At 35.6% G+C, this 14,423-nt stretch overlaps 1 protein-coding gene across 9 annotated transcripts in view; it reads right to left on the reverse strand.

Annotated features, from left to right (window-relative positions):
• Nucleotides 1-14,423, reverse strand: part of LMNTD1 (lamin tail domain containing 1) — a 529,118-nt gene that overhangs the window by 465,007 nt on the left and 49,688 nt on the right. Inside the window, exon 1 of one of the 9 annotated variants that reach the window (XM_047740015.1) lies at nt 4,228-4,283. The exons of 7 other annotated variants lie outside the window; for them this stretch is intronic. The gene's annotated coding sequence lies outside the window, so the exon portion shown is untranslated. Of the gene's footprint in view, nt 1-4,227; nt 4,284-14,423 lie in introns of those variants that run through there. One more of the 9 variants, XM_047740013.1, reaches the window with a different exon arrangement.

Consider the following 14,423-nt stretch of genomic DNA (forward strand, 5'->3'; position numbering starts at 1 on the left):
ATTTTGAAAAACAGAAAAGACAAATTTAAATTTAATATGTTAAAATAAATTTTCTGTCTTTATTTTGGAACTCCAGCCAAAGGAAATACCAGAAATATCATTAAATAGTGAATAATGAATATATATACACACACACATATATGTATGATATGTGAACATATACATAAAATATGTGGTGCACTTCTAAGAGTCCCTTATCTCCATTTTTTATTGTGTTATGTTAGTTACCATACAATACATCATTAGTTTTTGATATAGTATTACAAGATTCATTGGGAAAACAAGAATTTTATCACCTGTAATTGTCATCAAGAACTCAATCTCCTTGTGTCCCACCCTATCGCATGAACATTCACTATTTTTACTGCCTGACATAAGCATGGATCTATCTGAAGAAGTAGCCATGAAAGCAATTTTCAAGTATGAATTTTTTAATGTAAAATCATAAATCTACAAGCTGCTGAAAAAAGATAAAAGAAAATCTAGAAAGGCTTGTTATGCTTACCTAAATGCTGCCTTCGGGTGTATGAGGCCTAAACCAAAGAAAAATTATGGCTATCATATTCCATGAGGAAAGTGTGGGTTAAATGTTCTTTGTTTAATATTCTACTTAGTTTTCTTGATCTTGTAAAGCCATTTTCATTTCTTAAACTTATTACTAAAGCCCACAGAGAGGATCAAACCTGAATTTGTTAATAGGATATACTCAAAGCTTAAATGTATGATATATGATTTGGGGAAGCATATACTTGGTTGCTGCTATGTGGATCTCACATTTGTTCCAGTTTGATTTGTGAGAAGCTATTCTTAAGTTGTTCTACTTATTAGCTATTCTGATCTCTAGGGTGTCCATTTATGGCATGCCAGAGGGGAACATAATATTAGGAGCAGATTTTTCTTAGAGCAAAGTGGGAAATCTGCATGAACTTTTTAAACAGAACTTTGAATGCACTCCAATCTGGAACACATAATTATTTCATGCTGACTAAAATCAAGACGTAAATATGTGACTATACTCATAGATGTAATTACAAATTACAACCTGTGCTTCATAACTGCCATCTACTCAAAGATACTCTGTTGATTTCTTAAAATGATGACTCTTTATTTCTCTAATTTAATGGAATCTTAAGAATAATGTAATACTGTGTCATTTCTAGGGAATTTATGGTACCTGGTGACACTTGTTGGAACTTGAGGAACCTTTCTAATGATGTTAAAATAAATTCATAAACACACACAAAAATATATTTTATCCTCTTTTTCTAGGTATTTAATATTCTTTTTAGAAACAGGAGAATAGGAATAGTCTACACTGACTTCTGAATTCTTTCTTGGAAGTGTTGCTGAAACTCATCATTTTATGAACACAGTTTGAATTATTTTTACATAAATGTGTAATAACTTATGTTTGTCAGAAAGAAGCTCATTTGACACTTTCCTGTCCTTTAACTCTCTGCCTCTGAGACACTGCCTCAGATTTTCCATGTACCAGGCATCCTTCCATCTAGAAAAAAATGTATCATTCATAAATTTAAAGTTTTCACTCATCTATAAAAATTTTAAATAAGTCCAATTCTGGTACTGATCCCAGGTAATCCCACTATTTGCACTTCTATATTATTTAGAAAATACTTATTTATTCTTCTTTTATTTGAGGTCCCAAGCTAGTCATTTATCCATGTTAGAATTTGTTGTCCAATCCCCTGATAACTTTTTTTTTTTAAGATTTTATTTATTTATTTGACAGAGAGAGATCACAAGTAGGCAGAGAGGCAGGCAGAGAGAGAGAGGGAAGCAGGCTCCCCGCTGAGCAGAGAGCCGGATGCGGGACTCGATCCCAGGACCCTGAGATCACGACTCGAGCCGAAGGCAGCGGCTTAACCCACTGAGCCACCCAGGAGGCCCCCCTGAAAACTTTTTAAGAATCTTCCTCAAAATCTTGATCTGACCAAATTATCCTTACAGGAAAAAAAACCTTTCCACAGCAAATTATGTTTCTTGGGTATTTACTGAGTCTCTATTTAATCTTGGTTTCCAACAGCTCTCCAGATATAGAAATGCAGCACTCTAGGCAATAGTTTCCATTTTTTAAGCCCTTCCACTGGATGGAAGCCATTATGGACATCTATCAAGAATGTTCTAGCATAGCACTACCACTGCTGTACAACCTTTTCTCCTTATCCTTTAGTAACCAAATCAAATTTTATTTCCTCTGTGAAGTTTTCTATGACTCACTTTATTCCTATCATCTTGCTTGCATGAATAAAACCAAGTATATTTGGGAATCAGTGACTGGGAATACTTTTCCTCAAAGTCCAGAGGGACAGAAAACTGGCTGGATGAGTTCAAAGAGACATTTTAAAATGAATAGGTAGAACAGTAGGAGAGTTTTTGTTCAACAGCCTTGACCATCTTATTGCACAATAGCTTTGAATCTAGTTTGGGCCCAGCTAAATGAATACAAATTTAATTACTTTTATAGATATTGGGCTATTCATGTATTCTATTTCTTCTTCAGTGAGCTTTGGTGGTTTGGGTCTCTTTAAGGAGTTTGTCAATTTCATATAAATTGCTCATAATATACCTTTATTATTCTTTATATGCTGGTGCTAATGGAAACCAAATTAAGGATAGGCTCATTGAATGTGTAAAACACATAATCTAATTTGTTGGATCTGTAGTTAGGTTCCCTTTTTCATTTGTAATATTGGTTATCAGTGTTTTCTCCCTTTCTTTTTCCTTGCTCAATCTGGATAAAGTCTTATCAATATTTTTAATCTATCAAAAGAAACAGTTTTTAATTTCACTGATTTTTCTCTGTTGTTTTCTGTTTACTCTTTCGGTCATTTCTGGTCTTATCTTCATTATTTCCTTCCTCCTGCTTATCTTGAGCTAAATTTGCTCTTCTTTTTCAGGTTTTTTAAGATCATTGACTTGAGACCTTTCTTCTCATCTAATATAAGCATATAATGTTATAAATTTGTCTACAAGCATTGCTTTGGTTTCATCCAACAAGTTTTTATGCTGTATGTTCATTTTCACTCAGTTCAAAATATTTTCCAATTTTTCTTATGATTTCTTCTTTCACCCATAAATTATTTGGAATGTGTTGTTTAAATTCCGAATATGTAGGGATTTTCCAGATAATTTTTTACTGATTTATTGTTCAATTTCCACTCTCCGTCTGGTACTGTGTTTGAAGTTGTTACTTTGATCTCACTGTCTGGGCTATGATTTGGGTCCCCACTAGGACTGGTCCCTGAAATGTGCCCTCCAGCTTCATACACAATGCTTTTGCCCTTTAGTAGTACTCATGGGACTCATCTGGATATGACTCTCTATCTTCTACCTGATGTGATACAGGGATTTACTATCAGATTTACTAATAGGAAAACAACTACAGATCAATTAAAAATCTACCAAAGTACATTAAAGGTTTGACAGAATTTAGATTAGTAGTACAGAGAGAGTGAACTCCAGAAATAGTAACTGAGGAATAGGACACTGGATATGTATAATGGGGTTTTACTCAAACTTGAGAATTAACAGGACTGGTAAGATCAAGGTATAGAGGACTCTCAATTGTTAGTAAGACCCTTCTTTGAAATGACCCCACAATTCTTTCCAAATTATCTTCCCATTTATTTCCATTGGCTTCTCACTACAGATATCAAATGATTATGTGAATTAAATATTCTATTTGATATGAGTCACAACAGAGAATATTTTCAGGTTTAATAAAGGTGTAACGCCTATTCTTCATCAATGACTATCATTATACCTGTCACTGGCAATTCCTCTAATATTGGTTACAATATAGACCAATCTATTTCCCAACATTTCAAAACTTAAATTCATGTCATTAATGTTAAAAATGTAAGTGTAATTACTTCTTTATTGAAAAAAGAATATACTAGAAAAAAATCTCAAATGAAGAGTACATGAAGAAAAACAGCTGAAATATATAGGATCTAATGTCTATATCCCTTCCATATATAGTCTTTAGACAGATATCTCACATAATGATGCACCAAAAAGCCAATTCATAAACACCTCTCTTAATTTGAAGAAAGTCATGATTGATATTCATGGAAGCCAGACCCTATAAAATATGTTCTCTTGATGGCATGGAGCAATTTACCAACAATCAAGGGAAATGCTTAAAGAGGCAATTAAAACATGAGGATGTTACTTAATCTGATAACAGGCAAAGCTGGAGCTTACCTTAGGTTGGCCCCCTCTGTGCTTCCTAACTCATAATTCTCCTTCCAAGATATTCTGAAAGAAGAGAAAATAGAACGGCTCTGACTAATAAATCAGGTTATATCTACATGTACAAACAAAAAATGTAGCTTCCTAGCTCAATTTTATCTCTCTCTACTTGGAAAGAACAGGATCCTTACTCACTTTTGAAAGTAATATTTATTTTTAATACTGTGTATTTATTAATATAGATATAGTACTAACCACATTTATAGGGTTTGAAGTAGCATAGCTCATGTCTGCAAAATTTGGTAGAAAGTACTACAAAGATGCCAAGTATTGTCATCAATATTTTATGGTAATTGATTTTTTTTTAATCAGCAAACTAATTTCTGATGATGCTAAAGGTTACCAATCAATTTTCCTACTGTTTTATTTGTCACTTTGGGAAATGAAAAATATTCGTCTTGTAAAAATTAAAGCATGCAGTTTGCTTTTTGGGATTAATTTTGTGACACTCTCTGGTATCACTAATTGAAAGAGGATTGACTAAATTTTGCTAAAACTCTTTGGGTATCAGATTTAAAAATGTTTTATAATCATAAATATATCCTACACATGCAATCAGATTCCAATCTGTAATCAACATGACTTAGGAAACTTGACTGAATCCAAAAAAAGAAAGGCAAGCAGAAGGGGAAAAGAAAACAAATGGAAGGCTAGAGGGAAAGTTTTAACTCTGAGAAAAGATAAAAACCAGTCCAATAATCAAGATGTGATTATTTATTATAAACATAGCAGAGAGATTGAATTTTAAAAATTTTGCTTCAGTGGTACTACTGCTGCTCTAAGGAAAAATAAATACATCCTAGTTGAACCCAGGAAAACTGGATTTACTATTATTAAGAACCTCACTAATGTGCCTTAGTCAACCTTTCTGCAGTCTAGAAAAATATGATAAATAAAAGTCAGATGATAGAGTGTGAATTGATCAGAAGCTTTGACATCAAACTTAACATTTTGGGGTCTTTTTGTTGTTGTTTTGTTTTGTTTGGCCCCACTCTTCAATTCTTAACAGCTAGAATTCCATTTCAATCTCAACAGGAATTAAAGAATACTGAACACGGTACCCTCCCAGCTTTTATAATAGAGCTGAAATACCACTTAGAATAATGGCTGGGGAAGAAAACAATAAGAAAGTTTGTTTTGTCTGGCAGTGACTGACAATAATATTATTGCCCACACATGTCTGTCTATAAATACTATTGTACATTTTGCAGCTCCTTCTCCCAAGGTATTATCTAGGTATGGAATTAGTTGGTCAACTTGTTACCATGGATACTGAAGAATCTGGCAAAGTGACCTAAATGTAGATTGTGGGTAAAATTGTATTGTTATCTATTGCTGTAATTGATGCCAGTGCTCTGTCCTCATTAGGAAGAGCAGCCCTTGGGAAGGGGCTCAATGTCCCCAAAGATCCTTCTCCCCATGGGTCCTACTCTCACCTTTTACCTGCCTTCACTCCACAAGCTCTCTTGAGGTTCTGAACTCACAGTTTCTGCTGTCCACTTGCCCAGAAAATGATACCACCACTGGTCCCAACTATTTGTCTCTGGGATACTTAACATCTGATATCTAGGGGTTTACTAGTGTCTCTCTTTATCTAAAATAATTCCGGGAAATGTTTTATTTTATTTCAGCTTAAAAAAATTCTTAACCCAAAAAATTAGGAGGAAAAAAATTAATTTAAAAAGCAAAACTTCAAATTTTTGTTCTACCTTAACTCACTATGGACCTTGAGTAAATTACATCACTTTTAATTATTCAATCAACCAACATTTGCTGAGGAACTATTAAGTCAAACATGCTTAGAGAACAGATATGCAAAGAAAAATAGTAAATAATTTTGTTCTCTAAGAGCTTACAATAGAAAAGTGAAGCGGGACATATAAACCAATGTTCACAAAGCTGGATGACACAAATCATGATAGAAAGAAATGAACGAGTTCTTAGAGAGTCATCTCACCCAGACTAGGAAGGTCAGGGTGGACTTCTAGGAGGATAAGAGTCTGAGGTGAGGCCTGATGGATGAGTAGGAGACAACCAGTCCAAGAGGGAAGAAGGGGAGATGGAAAGTGCAAAAGGTGGAAAGAGTGCAATGTTAATGGCCCTAAAAAGAAGAAAATATTATCCTGGCATGCTCTTTGACCCACCATGAAAAATTGTCAAGATAATATAAATGTCATTACTCAGCTCTTAAAGCCAAACTGTAGATAAGCGTATTGTCAATGGATTCAGCATAGAATAGTTAATAACATTAAATGTCAACATTATTTAAAAATATAAAGGAAAATTATCTCACCTATGACCTAGTAATTCCACTTCTAGGTACTTACATAAGACAAATGAAAACCTATGTCCAACAGAAAATTAGCAATTTTATTCATATTAGCTCAAACTGGAAATAACTCAAATGCCTATTAACAGTGAAATGGATAAAAAAATTGTTTATAATTACATAATGCAATACTATTCAGTGATAAAAACAAATAAACTATTGATACAGGCAACAACATAAATGAATCTCAGACACTATACTGAGAGAAAGTCAGACACACACAAAAAATAATACACAAAAGACAATACCGTGATTACATTTACATGAAATTCTAGAAAAAAATCTCTATGGTGAAAAGACTGGGTAAGTTTTTGCCTCTTGAAGGGGTAAGTGACTGACTAGGAAGGAGTACAGGGGAAATTTCTGGAGTGCTGAAAATAACAGAGATGTAGGGGTGCTTGTGTGATTCAGTAGAGCATCTGCCTTCACCTCAGGTCATGATCCCAGGGTCCTGGGGTTGAGCCCCGCACTGGGCTCCCTGTTCAGCAAGAAGCCTGCTTCTCCCTCTCTCACTCCCCCTGCTTGTATTCCGTCTCTTGCTGTCTCTCTCTCTGTCAAATAAATAAATAAAAATCTTTAAAAAAAAAAGAAAATAATAGAGATGTGGCTTACACAGGTATATTCACTGATTAAAACTCATTAAATTGCAGTTTCCCTTTCAATGAAGGGTGGCAAATGAATGAGAGGACCCTGTGCTCACCTCATCCCACAAATGTGACTGATGGCAGTCAAATCAACCTAAGTGCTTCAGAAGTCAACCAGGAGACTGGCAGAACAGGCTCCACAACTGAAGACTGAGAAGTCACACTGAGGAAAGTGGGAATTCCAGAGATGTGGTTGGAAGAGAGACAGATCATGGCCCCTGGGGTGGGGGAAGAAGCCAAGATCACAGAGAGGGGCAAGGGATGGGCTGGCACATGGGGGGTAAGACAGGTCCCCATAGCAATTGCCTGGGAAAGCAAGAGGGGCCTAATTTTACAACTTCTTGCAAGGAGCAAGTGGAGCTTAAACCCTGAAGTTTTAAGGGTCAGAAGGCTTGGCTGAGATAGAGCCCTGAGGGTGTTGCACTATTCCTGGAGAGAAGGCAGGGCAAGCAGCCCACGGACGTACAGCCATACAGTGTGGAAACAGCAATCTGAATAGCACCTAAGGCACACAGTGGGAAGCTTATTTTACTCTCCTCAGAGCATGTCCCAGAGAGGCAACATTCACTGAGAGACCGCTCTGGGAACAAAAGAATTAGAAGGCGCCATTTCCCCTCTCCTGCCACCAGCATAAGCACAGGGCCACCTGTGGAAACCAGCTCAGCACTGACACTCGCTACCCCAATTTGCTTACACTACCCTTTCCCCCAACTCCAACAAAACTGCCCTTCCCGGGGCGCCTGGGTGGCTCAGTGGGTTAAGCCGCTGCCTTCGGCTCAGGTCATGATCTCAGGGTCCTGGGATCGAGTCCCGCATCGGGCTCTCTGCTCAGCAGGGAGCCTGCTTCCCTCTCTCTCTCTCTCTCTGCCTGCCTTTCTGTCTACTTGTGATCTCTCTCTGTCAATAAATAAATAAAATCTTTAAAAAAAAAAAAAACCTGCCCTTCCCAGTCACACTTGCCTCAGTCCAATCATGGTGAGTGCCCACACCCAAAAGACGACCCCTTTCAAACACTGCATCTCATGACCCAGGAGTTTGTAGGGCCTCAGTTCCAGCAGCAGCAACAACAGGTCTCACTTCACAAGAAGACCAGAGCACACCTAGTTAAATGTGCCACATTCAGTTCAAACTAAACACTGCCTACAACAGGCAAAGAGCGTCTCTGCAGATGACCGGCCTGAAGGATAAAGTGGCCAAGATGAAATAGCAGAGCATATGAAGCACACATTGAAAACACTCCCTGAAGTGCTAGGCCTCTAAGCCTACAGGACCTCTAATTCATAAGGCCATTACCCTTAAGAACAGAAGATGTACTTGACTTTCCTAACACAGAGAACAAGCACAGAGACTTAGACAAAATGAGAAGACAAAGCAATTTGTCCCAAATGAAAAAAAGGACAAGGCCACAGCCAGAGATCTAAGCAGAACAGTAACATACCTGATGGAGTATTAAAGCAATGATTATAAGGATACTCACTGGACTTGAGAAAAGAGTGGAAGACATAAGTGAGACCCTTATTACAATGATAAAAAAGAATCAGAGAATAAGAGTATAATACATGAGATTAGAAGCACATTTGATGCAATGAAAAGTTGGCTGGAAGAAGAAGAGGAATGATTTAATGACCTAGAAGACTGAGTAATGGAAAGTAATAAAGATGAATAAAAGAAAGAAAAAATAATTATGCAAAATGAAAATACACACTTAAGGAACTCAGTGACTCCATCAAATGTAATAACATTAATATTATAGGAGTCTCAGAAGAAGGAGAGAGAAGGGGGAGCAGAAAATTTACTTGAAGAAATAATAGCTGAAAACTTTCCTAATCTGGGAACAGAAAAAGATATCCAGACCCAGTAGGCACAGAGAATCCCCAATAAAATCAATAAAAGCAGACCCACACCAAGGCATATTACAATTAAAATGGCAAAATATAGTGATAAAGAAAAACTTTTAAAGCAGCAAGGTAGAGGAAGACAGTTACAGATAAACAAGGGAAACCCCATAAGGTTGTCAGGGGATATTTTTTGGCAGAAACTTGACAGGCCAGAACAGAGTGGCATGATATATTCAAAGTGCTGAATGGGAAAAATCTACAACCAGAGTACTCTATCCAGCAAGACTATCATTCGGGGGACACCTGGGTGGTTCAGTTGGTTAAGCCTCTGCCTTAGGCTCACTCAGGTCATGGTCTCAGGGTCCTGGGATCGAGTCCCGCATTGGGCTCTCTGCTCAGCAGGGAGCCTGCTTCCCCCTCTCCCTCTGCCTGCCTCTCTGCCTACTTGTGATCTCTCTCTCTCTCTCTGTCAAATAAATAAATAAATAAATCTTTAAAAAAAAATAAAAAGACTATCATATAGAATAGAAGAGACACAGAGTTCCCAGACAAACAAAACCTAAAGGAGTTATGATCATTAAACCAGCCCTGCAAGAAATATTGGAGGGCGCTGAGTGGAAAGGAAAGACCAAAAGTGACAGTATGGGGTAGGAAACACAAAAGCAGTAAAAACGAGTGCTTTTTGCAAAATATCAGTCAAGGAACTCACAAAATCATAGGATGTAAAATATGAACCCATATACCTAATAGGTGGGGAGAAGAAAAAAGAATGGTTTGAACTTAAGTGACCATCAACTTTAAATAGAGTGCCATACGCAGAAGATGTTATATACAAATCTAAAGGCAATCACAAATCAAAACTACTAATAAATATGCAAAAATAAAGAGAAAGGAATCCAAATATACCACTAAAGAAAACAGCAAACTGTGAAAGAAAGACAAAAAATGTCAGAGAAATCTTCAGAGACAACCACAAATAGGTAACAAAATGGCAATAAATACATAGCTATCAATAATTACTTTGAATGTAAATGGATTAAATCCTCCAATAAAAAGACATAGTGTGACAGAATGGATAAAAAAAAAAACCACCCATCTATAGACTGCCCACAAAAGATTCATTATAGACCAAAAGACACCTGAAGGTTGAAAGTGAGGGGGCAGAGAAACATCATACAATGGATGTCAAAAGAAAGCCAGAGTAGTAATACTTAATATTGGGCAAAATAAGTTTTAAACAAAGACTATAATAAGACAAAGAAGGACACTATATAATCATAAAAGTGAAAATCCAACAAGAAGATATAACAATTGTAATATTTATGCACCCAACATGGGAACACTTAAATAAACAAGACAGTTAATAACAAACATAAAGGAACGAAGTGATAATAATACAAAAATAGTAGGGACTTTAACACTCCATTTATATCCACAGAAACATCACCTAAACAGAAAATCAAAAAGGAAACATCAGGTTTGAATGACACACTGGTTCTGATGGATTTAATAGATATATTCAGAACATCCATCCTAAAGCCACAGAATACACATTGTTTCGCAAGTGCACATGGGACAGTCTCCAAATAGATTACCTTTTAGGCCACGAAACAAGCCTCAACAAATTCAGAAGACCGAAGGCATACCATGCATCCTTTCTGACTAAAAATGCTTGAAATTAGAAGTCAACAGAGGAAAGAATCCAGAAAGACCAGAAATACGTGGAGGTTAAATAACATGCTACTAGAAAATGAACCAGCTTAACCAGGAAATAAAACAAGAAATTGAAAAATACATGGACAAATGAAAATGAAAAACACAATGGTCCAAAACATTTGGGATGCAGAAAAAGCAGTTCTACAAGGAAAGTTTACAGCAATACAGTCCTACCTCAAGGAGCAAGAAATATCTCAAACAACCTAGTCTACATCTAAGGAACTAGAAAAGAACAACAATGAAGCCTAAAGTCAGTAGAAGAAGAAATAATAAAGGTTAGAGCAGAATAAATGATGTAGAAACTAAAAAACATAGAACAGATCAATGAAATCTGGAACTGGTTCCTTGAAAAGAGCATTAAAATTGATAAACCTCTAGCCAGACTTACCATGTAAACAAAATCAAAAAGAAGGAATAATAACAAATACCCACAGAAATACAATTATAAGAGAACATTATGAAAAACTTTATGCCAAAAGATTGAACAACCTAGAAGAAATGGATAAATTCCTAGAACCACATAACCTACCAAGGTAGAAAGAGGAAGAAATAGAAACTTTGAAAAGTCTGATTACCAGCAAGAAATTGAATTGGCAATCAAAAAAAGTCCCAACAAACAAAAGCTAGGACCAGATGGCTTCACAGGCAAATTCTACAAAATATTTAAAGAAAAGTAATACTTATCTTCTCAAACTATTTCAAAATATAGAAAAGAAAGGAAATATCCAAACTCATTCTAGAGGCCCAGGATTACCCTGATACCAAAACCGGATAACAGATACCACAAAAGAGAGAATACAGCCATTTTCTGATGAACACAGATGCAAAATCCTCAACAATATCCTAGTAAACCAAATCCAATAATACATTTAAAAATGATTCACTACCATCAAGTATGATTTTATTCCTGGTTTGAAAGGGTGGTTCAATATTTGCAAATCAATCAACATGATACATCACCTCAATAAGAAAAAGGATAAGAACCATATGATCATTTCAACAGACACAGAAAAAGCATTTGATAAAGTACAACATCCATTCATGAAAAAAAAACAAAAACAACAAAAAAAAACTTCAACAAAGTAGGTTTAGAGGGAATATGCCTCAACATAGTAAAGGCTATATATGAAAAATTCACAGCTAACATCATCCTTAAAGGGGCAAAATTCAGAACTTTCCCCCTAAGGTCAGGAACAAGACAAGGATTTCCACTCTCACCACTTTTATTCAACACAGTACTGGAAGTCCTAGCCACAGCAATCAAAAAACAACAAAACAACAAAGCAAAAAGCATCCAAATTAGCGGGGAAGAAGTAAAATTTTCACTATTTGCAGATGACATGATATTCTATATAGAAAAATCTGAAAGAACTCCACCAAAAACAAACAAACAAACAAACAAAATGCCCTAGAATTGATAAATGAATTCAATGAGGGGATAGAGAAAGGATACAAAATCAGTGTGCAGAAATCTGTCACTTTTCTATACACTAATAATGAAGCAGCAGAAAAAGAAATTAAGAAAATGATCTCTTTACAACTATACCCAAAATAATCAGATACCTAGGAATAAACCTAAACCAAACAAGTGAAAAACCTATACTTTGAAAACTGTAAAACACTGAAGAAAGAAATTGAAGACAACACAAAGAAATGGAAAGACATTCTATGCTCATGGACTGGAAAAACAATATTATTAAAATGTCTATACAATCCAAAGCAATCTACACATTTAATGTAATCCCTATCAAAATATCAATAGTATTTTTCACAAAACAAGAACAAACAATCCTAAAATTTATATGGAACCACAAAAGACTGAATAGCCAGAGCAACACTGAAAAAGAAAAGCAGAGCTGGAGGCATCACAATTCTGGATGTCAAGTTATATTACAAAGATGCAGTCATCGAAGCAGTATGGTACTGGTATGAAAATAAACACATAGATCAATAGAACAGAATAGAAAATCCAGAAAAAAACCCCATAACTATGTGGTCAATTAATCTTTGAAAAAGCAAGAAAGAATATTCAACAGGAAAAAGACAGTCTCTTCAACAAATGGTGTTCACAAAACTGGCTAGCAACATGCAGAAGAAACTGGACATTTCTTATGCCATACACAAAAAAAGCTCAAAATGGATTAAATACCTAAATATGAGACCTGAAACCATCAAAATCCTACAAGAGAGCACAGGCACTAACTTCTCTGACATGCGCCATAGCAACTTTTTTCTAGATAGGTCCCAAGGCAAGAAAAACAAAAGCAAAAATAAACTATTGGGACTACATCAAAATAAAATGTTCTTGCATAGCAAATAAAGCAATCAGTAGAACTAAAAGACAACTTATGGAATAGGAGAAGATACTTGCAAATGACATATCCAATAAAGGTTAGTATCCAAAATATATAGAACTTATAAAACTCAATACCCAAAAATAATAATCCAATTAAAAAATGGGCAGAGACATCAACAAACAGTTCCCCAAAAAACACATCCAGATGGCCAACAAACACATAAAACTGGCCAAAAGAATCATGATCATTTACCATTAGGAAAATGCAAGTCAAAACTATAATGCCATATCATCTCACACTTGTCAACATGGCTAAAATCTATAGTACGAGAAATAGCAGGTGTTGGTGAGGATGTGGAGAAAAAGCAACCCTCATGTGCTAAATTGGTGAGAATGCAAACTGGTACAGTCACTGTGGAAAAACAGTATGGAGGTTCCTCAAAGTTAAAAATAGAACTACTCTAAGATCCACCAATCACACTATTGGGTATTTACCCAAAGGATACAAAAACCAGATATACCCTGATGTTTATAAAACAGTATTTACAATAGTCAAGATATGGAAGCAGATTACATGTCCCTCGACTGATGAATGGATAAAGAGGTGAGATATATAATATATCTATAATAGATATATATATATATAATGGAATATTACTCAGCCATAAAAAAGAATGAAATCTTTCCATGTCTAAGGATGTGGATGGACCTAAAGGAATAAGTCAGTCAAAGAAAGTAAAAAAGTCAAATACCATATGATTTCACTCACATGTGGGATTTAAGAAACAAAACAAATGAGCATAGAGGAAAAAAAGAGAGAGAGAAAGAGAGAGACAAACCATGAAACAGACTCTTAATTACAGAGAACAAACTATCGGCTACCAAAGGGGAAGTCTGTAGGGGGATAAGGTGATGGGAATTAAGGAGGGCTTTTGTCTTGATGAGACAGGTGATGTATGGAATTGTTGAATCACTATATTGTACACCTGAAGCTATTATAAGACTATATGTTAACTAGCTGGAATTAAAATAAAAAATTTTAAAAAAGAATAAAAAACAAACCAAAATTCATTGAATTGCACTCAAGATTTGTGGCTTTCATTCCATATTTTTTATTTAAAAACTGAAAACAAGCATAAACTTTAATACTAAGTTTGCTTTTTTTTCCCCCCAGCAGTATAAGTTAGTCATTCTGAGGCTACTTCCTATGTTCTAGGCTTCAGCTAAATTCTAGGCTTTTGAAAATAACAGGAGCCAGGTTTCTCACTGTTAAGGATTGGGTAATACAGAAAGAAAGAAAACTATAACCGTGCTGTCCAATATGG

Source organism: Lutra lutra, chromosome 8, assembly GCF_902655055.1.
Source record: "Lutra lutra chromosome 8, mLutLut1.2, whole genome shotgun sequence".
Taxonomy (NCBI): domain Eukaryota; kingdom Metazoa; phylum Chordata; class Mammalia; order Carnivora; family Mustelidae; genus Lutra; species Lutra lutra.